Source organism: Perognathus longimembris, chromosome 15 (assembly GCF_023159225.1).
Source record: "Perognathus longimembris pacificus isolate PPM17 chromosome 15, ASM2315922v1, whole genome shotgun sequence".
Classification (NCBI taxonomy): Eukaryota; Metazoa; Chordata; class Mammalia; order Rodentia; family Heteromyidae; genus Perognathus; species Perognathus longimembris.
Window position 1 is genome coordinate 8851870 of NC_063175.1, and position 17411 is coordinate 8869280.

At 38.9% G+C, this 17411-nt stretch overlaps 1 protein-coding gene across 3 annotated transcripts in view; it reads right to left on the bottom strand.

Annotated features, from left to right (window-relative positions):
- Nucleotides 1-17411, bottom strand: part of Ldlrad4 (low density lipoprotein receptor class A domain containing 4) — a 373268-nt gene that overhangs the window by 87580 nt on the left and 268277 nt on the right. The window lies entirely within an intron of this gene.

Here is a 17411-nt window from a genome sequence, read left to right on the forward strand (position 1 = left end):
TAAGGAGTATTTTTGCTATTCAGGTCATCTATTAGTCCATATGAATGTTTTTTTGTTTTTTTTTTTTTGGTTTTTTTTTTTTTTTTTTGCCAGTCCTGGGCCTTGGACTCAGGGCCTGAGCACTGTCCCTGGCTTCTTCCCGCTCAAGGCTAGCACTCTGCCACTTGAGCCACAGCGCCGCTTCTGGCCGTTTTTCTGTATATGTGGTGCTGGGGAATTGAACCTAGGGCCTCGTGTATCCGAGGCAGGCACTCTTGCCACTAGGCTATATCCCCAGCCCCATATGAATGTTTTGATTGCTTCTTCTACATTATTAAAGGATGCTGTTGGGATTTTGATGAGTATTGCATTTAATTTATAGAAAGCTATTTGCAGTACTGCTGTTTTCATGATGTGAATCTTCCCAATCCAGGAGCACGGAAGGTTCTACCATTTCCTTAATTTAATTTTCTTTTGATTTTAATTTCTTTAATTTCCTTTTCAGGTTTTTAAAGTTTTTTTTTTTTTTTTTTTTTATGGATGCAAAAGCAAGAGGTTTATTATGGGACGGGTACCCGGGCGTCCAAGTCCTCGCAGGGAGATGGCGCGCCGAGGCTCGATTTGTGGGGGGTTTTTAAGGGGTTTGCAGAAGCGGTTTACAGAAGCAAGAAGCATAGTTACAGGGTTCTAATTGGTCCTTTCCTTAAAGGGAATTTGCGGTTTTTCCAGTAATCATGGGTGGTTGTCTGCCTAGCCCTGAGAGCGGTTATCTGCCCTGCCTAGCCTTGGGGGTGGTTATCTGCCCTGCCTAGCCGGTTTTTAAAGTTTTAATCATAGAGGTCCTTCACCTCTTTGGTTAATTCCTAGGTTTTTTTTTAAGTCTATTATTACAAATAGAGTTGTATTCCTGATTTCAGTGTCTCATTGGCATACAGAAAAAGTACTTATTTTTGTAGGCTAATCTTATACCCTGATACTTTGCCAAAGTTTCAGATCAGCTCAAGTAACTTGGGAGAGGAGTCTGTGGGGTTTTTTAAATACAGGATCATGTCATCCGCAAAGAGGGCAAGTTTTACTTCTGTATTCCCTAGTTGTAGCTCCTTTATATTTTTCTCTTGCCTTATTGCTCTTGCTAGGAATTCAAGTACTATATTGAAGAGGAGTGGAGAGGGTGGACATCCTTGTCTCATTCCTGATTTTTTTTTTTTTTTGCCAGTCCTGGGGCTTGAATTCAGGGCCTAGGTACTTTCCCTGAGCTTCTGTTTTTTGGGGTTTTTTTTGCTCAAGGCTAGTGCTCTACCACTTGAGCCACAACACCAATTCTGGTCTTTTCTGTGTATGTGGTACTGAGGAATCGAACCCAGGACTTTGAGTATGCAATGCAAGCATTCTACTACTAAACCACATTCCCAGCCCTCATTCCTAATTTTTTTTTTTTTTTTTTTTTTTTTGGCCAGTCCTGGGCCTTGGACTCAGGGCCTCAGCACTGTCCCTGGCTTCTTCCCGCTCAAGGCTAGCACTCTGCCACTTGAGCCACAGCGCCGCTTCTGGCCGTTTTCTGTATATGTGGTGCTGGGGAATCGAACCTAGGGCCTCGGGTATACCGAGGCAGGCACTCTTGCCACTAGGCTATATCCCCAGCCCCCCTCATTCCTAATTTTAAAGGAAACAGTTTTAACTTTTCACCACTAAGAATAATGCTGACTGGGGGGTTGTCATATATAGCCTTTATTATATTGAGGAATGTTCCATGAATTCCTAGTTTATCCAGAACTTTCATCATAAATGGGTATTGGATCTTGTCAAATGCTTTTTCTCCATATTTCAGATGATCAGGTGGTTCTTGTCATTGTTCCTATTGAATTAAATTAATTGACATGCATATATTGAACCAGCTTTGCATCCCTGCAATGCATCTTGTTTGATTATAGTGTATAATTGTTTTGATTAATTACTGAAGACAGTTGGCCAGAATTTTATTGAGAAGTTTTCCATCGATGTTCATCAAAGAGATGGGTCTAAAGCCCTCTTTAATGAGTCTCTATCTAGTTTTGGGATGAGGGTTATGCCAGCTTCATAGAAAGACCTTGGTAAAGATGTTTCACTTCCAACTTCATTGGAGATTTTGAGGAGTATTGGTAGGAGCTCTGCTTTGAAGGCCGTAGAGAACTCGGCTATAGTTCTACCTGGTCCTGGGCTTTACTTGGATGAGAAGTCTTTTATTGCCATTTCTATTTTATTTTTTGTTATGTGTCTATGTAGTCGGTTCAAATCTTCTTGGGTTAGTTTGGTTATATCCATATTTGCTAGTAATCCTCCATTTCTTCCAGATTCTCCAATTTGTTAGCATAAAGGCAAAGTATTCCCTTTTTGCTTTTTTTCTTTCATTATGTTCCCATTCTCATCTCTAATTTTATTTATTTGGGAGTGTTTGGGTCAGATTTGCTAAAGTTCTATCAATTTTATTAATGTTTTCACAGAATCCTTGCTATGTTTTTTGGACTCTAATTCATTTAATTCTGATTATTTTAATTATTTGCTTCCATCTACTGGTTTGGGGTTTAGCTTGCTCTTTTTCATGGAGCTTAAGATGCACCATTAAACTGTTGTTCTGAGATTTCTCCAATTTGTTGATGTAGGCATTTAGAGCTATAAATTTTTCTCTGAGTACTGCCTTTGCTGTGTTCCCAGAGGAACTGGTGTTTTGTGTGCTCATTTTTGTTAAATACCACAAATGTTTGAATTTCCATTCTGATCTCTTCAATGGCCCACTGGTGATTCAACAATGTGTTGTTCAGTTTCCATTAGTTACAGAATTTTCTATGGTAGGTCTAATTATATTTGGTTTTGATCTAACAGAATGCAGGGAATAATTTCAATATTGTTGAATTTGCACAGATTTGCTTTGTGACCTAAAATGAAATCTATTTTGTAGAGTGTCACATGTGCAGCTAAAAATAGTGCATATTCTGATGCTGCTGGGTGATATATTCTGTAGATGTCTGTTAACCCTCATTGGTCTACACAATTATTTAGTTCTGTGATTTCTCTGTTGAGTTTTCACCAGACTGATCTACTGAGAGGTGACACTGGTGTGTTAAGTCACCTACAACTAATGTGTTTGCATCTATGTTTGTTAGGATTTGTCTGAAGTTGAGTGCTCTGGCATTTGTCGTATAGATATTTAGAATTGTTATATCCTCCTTTAGAAGAAATCCCTTTAGTAGTATGTAATGTCCTTCTTTATCTCTTCTCACTAGCTTTAACTCAAATTCTATTTTATCTGATATTCAGATTGCAACTCCAGCCTGTATATGGGGGCCATTTACTTGATAGATTTTATTCCAACCTTTCCCTTGCAGAATATGTTGGTTTTTGTGGGCAAGATGTGTCTCTTGAAGACAGCAGATGGATGGATCTTGCTTTTGATCCAACTAGTCAATGTATGGATTTACTTGGAGAGTTTCTTGGAGAGTTAAGGCCATTAATATTGAGAGTTAGAACTGAAAATTTTTGGTGGTTTCTGCCATGTTATCTGTTATCCACCTTCTTAGAGGCAGTGTCATTTCTTACTATATTTATCTGGTTCTCTGTTGAGGGGCCGTTTCTCTGCCAATATTGTGTTCTTGTTGGTATTCTCTGTGTAGTATGTCTTTAAGTAGCTTCTGTAATGCTAATTTGCTGGAGATCAATTATTTCCATTTTTCCTTGCTGTGGAAGATGTTTATTTTTCCCTCAGTTATGCAGGAGCACATACCTGGGTACTCTCTTCTTGGTTGGTAGTAGTTTGCCTTTAGGTCATAGCATGCATCATTCCAGGGTCTCCTTGCTTTCATGGTTTCCACTGAGAAATCTGTACTTATTCTGATTGGTTTTCTTTGTAGGTAATTAATGTTTTCTTCCTGACATCTTTAAGGATCCTTTCCTCAGTCTCTATTGATCCTGTGCAGATTACACTGTGGCAGTGGGATGTTCTGGTCTTGTCTGGTCTGTTTGAGGTCTAAAGGCTTGTTGTATCTGAATGGGTCTATCATTTGGGATATTCAGGAAGTTTTCTGCTAGAATTCTGTTAAATATATTACCTATCCCTTTAGCTTCATTTTCTTGTCCTTCCTCAATGTCATGAGTCTTAAATTAGGTCTTCTGATTGAGTCTAGAAGCTCCAGTAAGAACTATCTTGTTTCTTGGATTTATTCTGAACAATTGTCTGGTAGCCTCTATAATATCTAAACTATCTTCTATTCCAGAGACTCTGGCTTCTGCATTCTCCAATCTCCTGTCAAGACTTTCTACTTTGTTTCTAATTTTCTTGTCTTCTAAGTGATAGTTTTTGATGGGTTCAATCTCTTCATTAAACTTTGTTCTAGATCTTCTATGGACTTCTTTACTTCCTTGATATGATGTTCAGTGTTTTCTTTCATATCCATTAGCTCAGTGACTATTTCTCATTGGATACCCTTTCCTTGTCTTAGAATTCATTCATCTTTCTGTTTGTGGATTTCATAAATCCCACTAATAACCTTTAGTTAACCTTATCACACACACACATTGCCATATGCAGACTTTCTATCTTTTCACTCAACATATTTATCTGTAGTGTTCTAAAACACTTTAAGAACTAACACCTAGATCTTTTATTGGCTGCTTTATTTCCTGGTTATTTTGAGTGGGAGTTGAGGTTCCCTGACTTGCCATTTTCTTTGTGTTTCTATGGTTTGTTCTGCTCATTTGGAAATGAAAGAAGATCTAATACAACAACAGAACACAATTTTAAGTAAAAAAACCAACCCAGAGCCCTATATTGTACACAATTTATAAGGTTAAAAATGATACATGGGTATTCCCCTATCTAAACTCTCCTTGTCTTTGCTTGGGAGGAATACTGTAGTTCAGGAAAGGAGATTATATATAATTGTAGCCAGTGAGCAAATCTGTTGTAAGCGATAAAACAATGCAAACCAAAGGACAACAAGATGAGCCAATTAGAGAGTCAAAATGGAAATGAATACAGTCTAACTCACAGACAAACAATTAGGGATCAACAGACTAAAGAAAATGAAGGTGTGAAGGACTAGAAATAAAGGAAAGCAGGTTATAGTGCAATTAAAAGAAATATTAAGGGGCTGGGGATATAGCCTAGTGGCAAGAGTGCCTGCCTCGGATACACGAGGCCCTAGGTTCGATTCCCCAGCACCACATATACAGAAAACGGCCAGAAGCGGCGCTGTGGCTCAAGTGGCGGAGTGCTAGCCTTGAGCGGGAAGAAGCCAGGGACAGTGCTCAGGCCCGGAGTCCAAGGCCCAGGACTGGCCAAAAAAAAAAAAAAAAAAAAAAAAAAGAAATATTAAGAGATATTTTGAAAAATAGAAGGAAGAGTAAATAAAGATAGAGAAATAAAGATAGGGAAAGGAACAGACGGAAGAAAACTAAGACCTAAAATTTAAAAAAATCATATATAAATAATATTTTAAAAATACTGAATGATAGAGAAATGGAAAATTGAGCAATAAAAAAATACAGCCTATAGTAAGTATGCACACATTTAAGAAAAAGGCCTAGTAAACACTGTAGATTTTATAAGACTAAACACAATAGCAGTGAAAAAGAAAAAAATGGGGAGAGGAAAAAGAAAAGAAATGTTCTCCAGTGTGTCTGAGATCCTATGTCTGCCCAGGGTGCACTGTTCCGTCTCGTGGGGGAGTCTTTACTCTCCTTACTGTGGTCAGCTTTCCTGTCTCAGTTGGATTCAGAAGCCTTCTTGCTATGGGGGTGTGGCTGTTATGAGATTCCCACACTCAAGACTGTCTGAACCGAACTTACACCAAGTGAACAGATAAATTCTCAAATCAGTTTGTTTAAGAAGGGCAGAAAAAAATTCTGCCTTTCAAACTTGGAGTCTTTGTAGGCCTCCTCCCAGCCCATCTGGACAACTGGTCACACGTAAAGGAAAAAGGCCAGCCACGGGCACTGCTTAGGCCTCACATGGAGGAGTTAACAATCTCAAAGGGACTTAAGCAAGCAAACTGCTCAACAACATCTATAGTAAGAGAGAAGCCAAAGTATTTACCAAGTTCTAAGAGTCTTTCCATCTTAAAAACCTATCAGTAGACACTGTGTATTTCATAGCAGATCTTTCTCTTGACACACTTTATCTGACGTTGTAGAGTTTCCTTTAAATTACCTTTGATACTGTTCATTATAAACTGAAGCAAGTTCTAAGTTCCCCCTGGATTACACTGGACAGATTATGTTCTTTAATTCCAACCAGCAGTTGTTGAGGCAGACTAATAAATAACCACTAAAGAACCCCACCCCACTCCACCACTGAACTCTCTAGAAAGGCTCTAAATATACTTAATAACTTACACATAAACACATCTCCAGCTCTCATCCAGGACTGAACACCTTTCAGACTCTCTGTTAGTTATGAATGTATTTGAAGGAGAGAAAAAATACTTTTAGGGAACTTTGAGAAAGCCTATTCTTCCAGAAAATAAGAATCCCAGAGGTTCCTGTTTCCCTTGGCTCCATCCTTGACAATTGCAGACATCTGCAAACATTGGTGCCGTGCCCTTAGAAATACAGAATCCTTCAATTTACTTAATGTCCATTTAATTCTAGATATAAATCTAATTTGCCTTAGAGACTAAACAGAATTATAAAGATCTCAATTTCATGGCCCATAATCTCGTACCAATTTTTAAATTTTCGTGTTTTTTTGTTTTTTTTTTTTTGCCAGTCCTGGGCCTTGGACTCAGGGCCTGAGCACGGTCCCTGGCTTCTTCCCGCTCAAGGCTAGCACTCTGCCACTTGAGCCACAGCGCCGCTTCTGGCCGTTTTCTGTATATGTGGTGCTGGGGAATCGAACCTAGGGCCTTGTGTATCCGAGGCAGGCACTCTTGCCACTAGGCTATATCCCCAGCCCTATTTTCGTGTTTTTAACAAAAGACATCCACAGATAAATTCGAGATATCTGATGTAAAAAACACAGAAAACATCCCATTTTATTTACCCCACCTTCACTGGTGGCTGGCAGTGCAAGTTTTGCCCACATGTCTCACTCTCTTACTACTGAACCAGAAGGAGCTTTAGCAGGTCAGTGTACAGACCTCAAAGATCCCGGGACTTCCACAGAACGAATAGGTAGTGGTTTTTTCCATGTTTTTTTTCCACGACTAGCCTAGGCACAATCAATTGTCCCCTTGTCAGAACTTTTGTCTGTTCTTCCCCTCAATATGAAACTGGTCATAATTCCTTTTCATGCATTTAGGGATTTCTTTTTTGAGACAAAAACTATAATTAGTAGTGAATTCTTTACCTATTTAATGCCCTTAATTCTGTATGCAACTGGGAAAATATGCAATTATCACTCCCTATGTTAGTTCTCCGATTTTCTGGTAAACTTCTTTCTTTCCACCAAAATACAGCTATATGTTACTTCTTTCATTTGGAATTCAATTTTGGCAAAGAAGAAAATACAAATATTATTAACCAGTGATGGATTCTGAATAGTGTAAGATGAGCAGTAATAAAGGCTGTGAAGAAGTGATAGAGGACACAAAGTTGAAAGAAGAGACTGCATCTGTTTTTTTCCTATTGACAAACAAGAAATACTAGGTTCTTCAAACTCTGGTTCCTCCCTTGAATTTTTCTTTTTCTAGGCAAATAAAATGAAATTGAACTCATTTAGTTACTGAAAAGCTAATACTATCTATATGTACAATATATACATATAATAGATATGTACATACACTATATAATAAATTCTTCCCTCAGCCAGTCACTGTTTAAGCAAGTACACAGTCCATTATGTGGATTCCTGTGCTCTTTAGTCAGACGTTCAACATTCACATCTTGGATCTCACACCTCTCCAGAGGCCTCAGAATAAAGTGTTGCTGGGAAGGCATAGTGCTGATTTCCCAACAAGCCTTTTTTACTCCAATAAGCAATCATTCCACTTTGAGGAAAACAGTGCTTGGCAGGTTCCGCTTCTCTTTTCTTTGTAATAGAGGAGGGAAATTAAAACCAAAATCAAAAGTAAAATTGAAAGAAACTAAATTTCTCATTAAGAACCAAGGGGGTGCAAAAACATTGGCCCCAATTTCCCTCCTAGGGACAAATATGGGAAAGATCAGTCATCATTCTTTGAAAGACTTCATTAAGCAGATAAACTCTGGAGGCTTAAACTCTAATCAGAGCCAAACTTCCCTAGAGAAGGCTTTTCACAGTGACAATGAAAGAGCCATAGAAATAAAAAAAAAAACCTTAAATAATATACTTCATATCCAAAAATATTTGTGGATGGAAAACTGCTTTTTTCCTGCATCTGTATTTACTGTCTTACCTTTAAAATGACTCTTTAATACCTATGAGATAGATATAAAAGCATTACTATCCCCTCTTTACAGATTATGAAACCAAAGATCAATAATGTGACCAAGGTTACAGATAATTTGTCAGCCAGGCACACCTATATAACTTTAGCTACTCAGGAGGCTGGGATCCAAGGACCATAGTTCAAAGCCAGCCCAAGCATTTAAATCTGTGAAACTCTTATCTCCAATTAATTACCAGAAAACCAGAAGTGGTACTGTGGCTCAAGGTGTCAGAGCACTAGCCTTGAGCAAAAAAGCTCAAAGATGGTGCCCAGATGCCGAGTTCAAGCCTCACAACCAAAGGCGAGGGGAAGGGAGGAGAAAGCCCAGTGGCTCATACCTATAATCCTAGCTACTCAGGACCCTGAGATCTGAAGAGTGCAGTTTGAAGCCTGCCCAGGCAGAAAAGGCCTCATGAGACTCTTATTGCCACTCAAAAACCAGAAATGGAGCTGTGGCTCAGTGATAGAGCACTAGCCTTGAGCCAAAAAGAGCTCAGGGACAGCGTCTGGGCCCTGAGTTCAAGCCCCACAACCTACCCTACCCCCTTTCCCCAAAAAAAGAAGAATAAAAAGAAGAAAGTAGACTATTGTTGGTGTTGAAGATGGAAAAATCAAAGCAGGCAATCTCAAAATCTGAGAGAGGCAAGAAAACAAACTCTCTCCTAAAGCCTCCACCAGGAATGTTATCCCACTACGCCTTGATTTTACTCCAATGAGATTCTCAACCACAAAGATGTATAATTGGTTAATATTGTTTTAAACCAATGCATTTGTACTAATTAGTTACAGCAGCAATGGGACACTAATACACAAGCCTTCATTCAACTAAAAATGATTACACAACTAAAATCATGCTAAGTGCTTCCAGGACTCCAAAATGAGTGACCCATTCTTTGCCTCTAGGCAATTATACCCAGTTCAGGAACAAAACAATTACTCAAGTAAGGATAGTATAAACAAAATGTAAGAATATACTAGAATCACCAGAAAAAGTATTCCAGAGGATAGATTAATTTTGTTTAGAGGGAATTAAGGACTGTGCAAGAACAAAGAAAGCAACAAAATCATTTAGGAAGAAGCAGAGACAGGCAAAGGTGATTGCTGACACCATCATCCGTAAAGTTGTGGACATGGACAGAATGGGCATGGTGCTCTGATAATTTGGCCACAAAGATTATGTGACCCGAAAAGTAACCGGAAGAAGGACGCGGAATTGACTAGTGAGATGGGAACATAGAGGGCTTTGCATACTAAGCCAAGGAGCATGGGCTTCCTCCAATAGAAGTAAGGAGCCACTTACTCTGTCTAGTTATGTGACATGACCAGGGAAATGCTATGCTCCACTAAGAGATCTAGGGAAGGAGAGTAAAAAGAGGAATGCAGGGAAAATGTGGTGTCAGTGACCACAAACAAAGCCTAGCTACTAGATAAAGCAGAGGAAAAGCTAGAGGAAGGTATCACAGGATCCAGAAGGGCAGGCCTGAAAACCTGGGAGAAAAAGTGAACTATCACAATTGGCAAGTCCCTCCTTATGTAGCTGATCTTCTGGCCATTGTAAGCTCCTTTATATTGTGCCTCTTTGTGCAACTCTACTGCACTGTGACCTTGTCAACGCATTGTGCCCATTTCTAGTCTCACAGAGCTCTCTGCTCATGGCCAACATAAATATGTGTGTTGATTGGCCTAGTGACAGTTGTGGTTACAGTCAGGTTGGGCAGCAATGATGGTTTCCATGGCCAGTGACCCGCTGCAGGACTCTTCCAGGTTAACTTCCCGAGTGCTTACTACAGGATTTATGTTATGCTTCCTCTCTTTAAAAAAAAAAAAAGCCACTTTACAGACCTGTAAAAGGAATGATAACTCAGCAAGCCTAACATCTTCCCAAAGGAGATAGAAAGCAGAAGGTTAAAATTCCCAAGGCTCTCACCCATCCATTCTTCACGTTATGAACTTCCTCTCTCAGCTGGAGTAAGGGTCAGGCTGGCTTCAACCACTTGAAGCAGCTGCTGGCATAGTTTTACTATTGTTCCAGAGAGATTATAAAACTTTCTAGTCCTCTTTCTCGAAGCTTTCTGTTCTAAATCTAAAGCATGTCCCTCCAAAGTGCAAAGCCAATTTCTCATTCATTTGTATTGAAATATACATAACACTCCTGCCTAGGAAGAAAGGTTTTGTTTGCAGGGTGATGTAAGTACAGGTCCTATTAGAGATTTAACCAGCTTTGTGAAAACAATATGTGACTCATACAGAACATCACCAAGAGGCCCAAATACCAAACATATCCTGGTTGTGCAGTGATTGCCCGCTAATTTTCTCAAATGTTGATATAAGTCATATGGAAGCCCCATGAAAGCAAAAAAGACAGAGTGACAGGGAAGTGCAGACGCCACCTACACTGAAACACTAGCCTTCTGCGGTTCTAAAGAAGATGGAAAAATATACACTCACCGGCAGTGGCAGTGGCAGAAATAAGAAGGATATGGGCACATCTACCAATTCACAGGAAGTAGCAGAAGGCAGGCAGCAGTGCAGAGAGCCAAGAGACACACCTGAAGACTATTTGGAGGAGTTAACAGGAACACAAACAGGAAGGCAACAGCTTTGGGATCCACTCAAATCAGATGCACTCTGGAGCTGCCTTTCCCATGTATTTCACAGTATCAGTCTGTGCAGTCTTTTGTCCAATAAGAGGCAAAAATTCCCTCAGTCCTACAGAGTTTAGCGAAAGGCACCCAATGTTCTCCATAGAAACCCTAAATCCTTTCAATTTCCCAAGTACATTATTTAGTTCTTGAGATGAGGCATTGAATTTAATTCAAAACCTGCCCAGCCAATCTCCATCCATCCTTGCAGCTATCCACATAAATAGGTATTTAAAAATATTGTGGAGCTGGGCGCCTGGTGGCTCACACCTGTAATCCTAGCTACTCAGAAGGCTGAGATCTGAGCATCTGACAGCCTGGGCAGGAAAGTCCAGGAGGCTCTTATCTCTAATTAACCACCAGAAAACCAGAAGTGGTGCTGTGGCTCAAGTGGTAGAGCTAGCCTTGACCTGAAGAGCTTAGAGACAGCGCCCAGGTCCACAGCTCAAGACCCACGACTGACTTAAAAAAAAAAAATATATATATATATTATAGTGGAATTCAAATGTATGGAAGGGAAGGGGCAAGACACATGCACTTCTATCAACAGTAATGGTGGCAATTCATAAATAAAGTTAGTTTTTAAATTAAACCCACCTATTGAAAACTGAAGTTGTGGCAGTTAGCATGGAAAATGTACTGGTTTATGCAAAAATATGAAAATTGAGATTACAAGCTAAATATAAACTGTTCAATCTGTATGTTCTTCACTATTAAGGCTTTCTCCCTAAATTTCTCTACAGTCTCATAAGCTACTGATTTCAAAGTTATATTCTTGGGACCAGAAATATTATCAAGGTGATCAAACTAACAGTTGAGAAATCAAGTGTAGCAAAAAAATTACCACTTTGTGTATATATTAATATACTCACATTTAACCATTCAGAAACATGAGCCTATCAATAAAAATGTGAGTATTATGAGAGTACTATGACCATTTTGTCATATTCACTGGCTTATGTCTTCATCCCTTAACACACAGTAGGTGCTTGAAAATATGGTATTTCAGTTAACAGAGGACAATGGATGAATTAGTAGTTGTTACCTAGCCAAAGTCAGGAAGTACATGATATTTATGGCAAAATGAGGCTCATTTCTATTTTGCTGCATTTTGTTTTACTTTCTAGTAAGCAGCCTTAACACTGAGTTTCCAGCGCCTGCACAGGGGCTCCTCCTCCAGTCCTTGCTCAGAACGAGACCCACTGGCCCGGATTCGGGAGCCTACAGGGCCCAAAGCCAAATATGCCATCTCATGTTAGAAACCTGAGAGTGAAGAGGACTCCTGCCCTAGGGACTAGGAATCCAAGTATTTTACAAGTACTACTCTATTAAGTTAATTATACAGATGAGAAATGCCTCTGACCTGTCATATCTGAGGATGGCAGATCCTGATCCATGTATATAAAACCTCAGACAAGATGATAAATACTAAGGCTGTTGATGAGATTAGACTCATTACCAAAGGCATCTAGTTACTCAGATTGTTTAATTCCTTAGAGAGATAGTCGCATTCTAATATCATCCACCTGCCTCTCCTTTTCACACTTATTTAGGAAATATGAAAAGAAAGAATTCAAATTATGCCAGTATTTATTTCCCAACTACAGCATCCCTAGAGTAATAATTTGATTCAATATATTTGGAAAAATAATCTCGGATCACCAAATCATAGTAAGTGGCAGACTACTTTTTTTTTTTTTTGGCCAGTACTGGGGCTTGAACTCAGGGCCTGAGCACTGTCCCTGGCTTCTTTTTGCTTAAGGCTAGAACCCTACCACTTGAGCCACAGCGCCACTTCCAGCTTTTTCTGTTTATGTGGTGCTAAGGAATTGACTGGGCTTCATGCATGCTAGGCAAGCACTCTACCGCTAAGCCACATTCCCAGCCCCGCAGACTACTTTATAATCATCAACTTAATCTCATATTTAGTCTAGACAGAATACTAAAACCTTGAATTTAAATTTATTTTCATGCATTTCTCAGAAATATGAATACTTAATAATCCTCAAATCTCTGTCCTGATGACGCTTCTTCTTCCGTTTAATAGTTGGAATGAATGGCACGAGCCCTCCCATCCTTTGCACTGTGAGAGATTCACAATTCCATTCATTTTGTGTTCCCAGATTTGATGTATTGTCTCCATCGAACATCATCCCACTTCCATGTCCTTATTTCTATTTCCCAGTAACTCTAACCCTGTTTAACCTACATTTTTTTTCTTCTCCAAAGCAACACCACAGTACGACAGTTTGTTATACTTTGCCTAAGTTAGGGTACAGTGTGGAAATCAAGACTAATCTCACTACTCAGGACAGCAAAACACACACACACACACACACACACACACACACACACACACACACACACAAAGTAGCCCAAAAAGCAGACTATTCCAAAGATAGTCCAGACCACCCCATGAGGAGAGCTGGGCCAGTCACCTTTTGCTTTCAGGTCTTAGTCTCTGGCACACTGCTGTTCCCTCCTCCACTGCACCCTCTCCCCATCTGCTCCACAGCCTCATACCACCTTGTATTGCCAGAGTAACTCATCACTTCTTTAAGGAAAGGGTCCAGCCTTTTCTCTCCGTCTCTAGATTATTATGCTCCTGGGTCAATGGGAGTGAAAACCACCTTTCCTACTAAGTGGGTCCCATCAAGATTTTAGCACACAGAGAAGATCTCTGGTTACCAGAAATTCTGCCTTTCTTCAAATTTAGACAGTAGCCAGCTGCCTACTAAACACTTCACTAGTGTCAAAAGGTATAGTTATAAGGCCATAAGACTGATTCCACAAGTACAATAGTCACATATCTGTCTCAGTATTTAGTAGTTTTGTGTTGGAGGAGCATCAGATATATTGTGTGATTCTGAGGTAGATCTGGTGCTGTGTATGAAACCTTCACTAATCCTTTCCAGTATAAAGGTCTGGGTTGTCTCTGAGTTCAAGGTAGACTCTAAAGTTTAAGAATCAGGAGATTGAAGGGCTTCTAATGCACAAGGACTGTCAGAATTAATATTGTGAAAATGGCTATATTATCAAAGGCAATCAATAAATTTACTGAAATTCCCATAAAGCACCAATGCTATTCTTCACAGAAATAGAAAAATCAATCAAAAAATTTATATGAAAGCATAAAAGGCACACCACACACACAACAGCAAAAGTAGTTCTGAGCAAAAAGAGCAACACTGGTGGTATCACAATAACACACTTTAAACAAATTATACTATAAAGCTGTAATAAAACAAAAAAAAGCCTAATGCTGGTGTGGAAAGACATGAAGACCAGTGGAACAAAACAGAAAACTACACAGCTAAAGTTATCAAATTTTTGACAAAGGAGCCAAAAACATACACTGGAGAAAAGGTGGTTGAGAAAACTGGTACTCTACATGCAGGAGACAGAAACAAGACCCCTTACGAGCCCCTAACTCTCGTCCTTTATAAAAATCAAGTACAAATGGATCTAAGATATTAATGCAAGATCTTAAACTTTGATAATCTACAGGAAAACTCTGGGAGATACAGCCATAGGTAATTATCTTAAGAATAAGACTCCAATTGCCCAGAAAATAAGAACAAGAACAGACTAATAGGACTGCATCAAATTTTAGTTTCTGCACAGCAAAAGAAATAATTTCCAGAACCAAGAAACAACCCACAAAATGGGAAATAATCTTTGCCAGTTCTTCAGTGGATAAGGGATTAAAATCTAGAATATACAAAAAAATTAAACAATAAAAAATAATGAACTAACAAATGGGTAAATGGATTGAACAGACAGTTCTCAGAAGAAGCAATATAAAGAACTAATATATACATGATGAAACATTCAATATCCTTAGCCATAAAGGAAATACAAATACGAACTACACTAACAGTCCATTTCTCGAATTTCAACACATACAGAATGGCAATCAAGAAAACAAAAACAAAAGCTAGTGAATATGCAGGAGAATGGGAATCTTTTTTTAAAAAATTAATCTTATTGTCAAGGTGATGTACAGAAGGGTTACAGTTGTATATGTAAGGTAGTGAGTACATTTCTTGTCAAACTATTACCTCCTCCAATTTTCTTCTGCCTTTGAGAAAGGGAATATTTATATATTATTGGTAGAAAGGTAAATGAGTGCAACCACTATGGAATTCAGTATGGAAAAATTCCATTAGAAATAAAAATGACCTTATGATCCTGCATATCACTTGTGGGCAAAGACTTATAAATGAATACACAAGAAAGGTATATTTATACCCATGTTTACTGCAGCTCAGTTTACAATAGCCAAACTATGAATTAAGTGAGGTGCTCAAAGCTGCTGAATGGGTAAAGAAATATGACATATATGTATATGTACATATACATTAACTCACACTCTATATGTAGTATGAATTGCATACACATGGCATGTATGCATGGTAATGAGTGTGTATGTGTATATACACACCACAGAATATTATTCAACCATAATAAATTAAATTATGTCATTTGCAAGAAAACGTATGGAACTCAGAATCATCATGTTGTGTGAGATAACCCAAGTTCAAAAAGAAACTAACATAATTTTGCTCATTTGTAGAAATTAGACCTAAAAGATATATAATTCATAAATCTATCCATATACATATATAATGTATAACATAATTGTAACTGTAGGATAATTGGGAGAACAAGGAAATAAGGAGAGAGGATAGAAAATTGAGGAAGTTGGGTAATATTGATGTACAATCTATAGTAACTCACTAAAAACTGAACAATAGCAATATGGGCAGAGGGGGAAGTCAAGGAAAGAGGAATAACAGAAGGGATTAAGCCAATTAAAATATAACATATATACTGTGAAATACCATGGTGAAAACTCCATTTATAATTAATATGCACTAAAAAAATTAATGATAGGAAAGTAGAACAGGTTCTTTCGTTGGTGGGTGCTAGCCAGTGTGGAGAAGGCGAACAAATGTACTTCATATGCATGTGTAGAAATTAAACAATGCAACCTACTGAATTCTTTAATGAGGGGAAGGGAAGGATAGTGGGGGGAAGTGAGTTTGATTGTGGCTCAAGGGGAGCATGTATAGAAATGTTACAACTAATTGATGATCATAAAAACGAAAAAAAATCAACAGTACTTGTAGCTTCTAATAGTCCAGAAACTGTTGGTCAATGTATCAATCAGGTCTGCAGGATGACATGATGTGTCAGTAGAAGAAATGAGGGGGAACTATTATGTTAGGAGGTTGTAAATCCAAGCACTTAGAATGGAAACTCCTTCTGAAGAACTCCCAACCAGTACCACCCTAGACTCCAGAAAGCAAACCAGGATTTTATGTCCGTGCCAAAGACTGCTAATGCACCTGCCTCTTCCTCTCAACTCAGCTGCAAGCTCACAGAAAGCGGAATCATGGCTTTCCCCACTGAAGGCCCACCATGGACAGTGCAGAGTCCATGGACATGCTGGGTGCTGCCAGCTGGTAATTAAGAGCCCATGCTTTTCATATCTGGGAAACAAGCGTTCTTACTCAGGTTGGCGCACTGCCTGTGGCACGCACCCATGAGCCCCCACACTGCTCTGCCTGCTTCCCTGGATGGATCATGTGGAGATTATTCTTGGATCAATTTTTCTCTCCCTGCAGATGTTACTAGAAATTCCATTCCTTTTGGCACACACTGAGAGGACATTTTGCCCAAGAATCTGCAAAATGACCAGAATCATGTACCTCCCTTAGGATACTCCACAAATGCTCATTATTTAGTCATCTTCTCCAAGATTTTTCATTAAAAACTGGGATTCGGTAATAGCTAAAAAGAATGTCTTTTAGATTCCAATGTTTTTCTTCTGGGAGAAAAACATGAGATATATACCTCTGTCTTCTAACCTTTGCAGTCTGTAGCTCAACACTACACTTCTGTCTGGCCCTCGGGATTGTTATGTCTCCCTTTCTGCAGCAGCCCAGTGGTACCCCACAAATCATCTTTCAAGGAATCTGGGGACTCATGACCAGCCTCACAGATGGAAGGAAATTTCATCCTTTTCACTTAAATGTGAATTTTACAATCATGCCATTTGTTTCTCTCTAGAACGTAGACTCTAAGGATACACATTAAGGATAAGACAAGGTTACTCTGAAGTATAACTTAGTCACTTTGAATTACCTGAGATACTTCAAAATACAAAGCTTTCTACCGAAGAGATAGGCATATCACTTTCATGAAAGAAGAGATCCAAGAATGACAAGGTTTCAAAACAGAATCTCTCCTATTTCAATGGGAAGGTGCCACAATTTGTTTCTACAAATAACAACACAATGTAACAGGATGTCATGCATGTAGATAACACATGTGGATGGAATACAAGTTCAATCACTTCCGTAACCTGTCTTCTGCGCACATGGACATTCAAATGCACTTCTAGTAT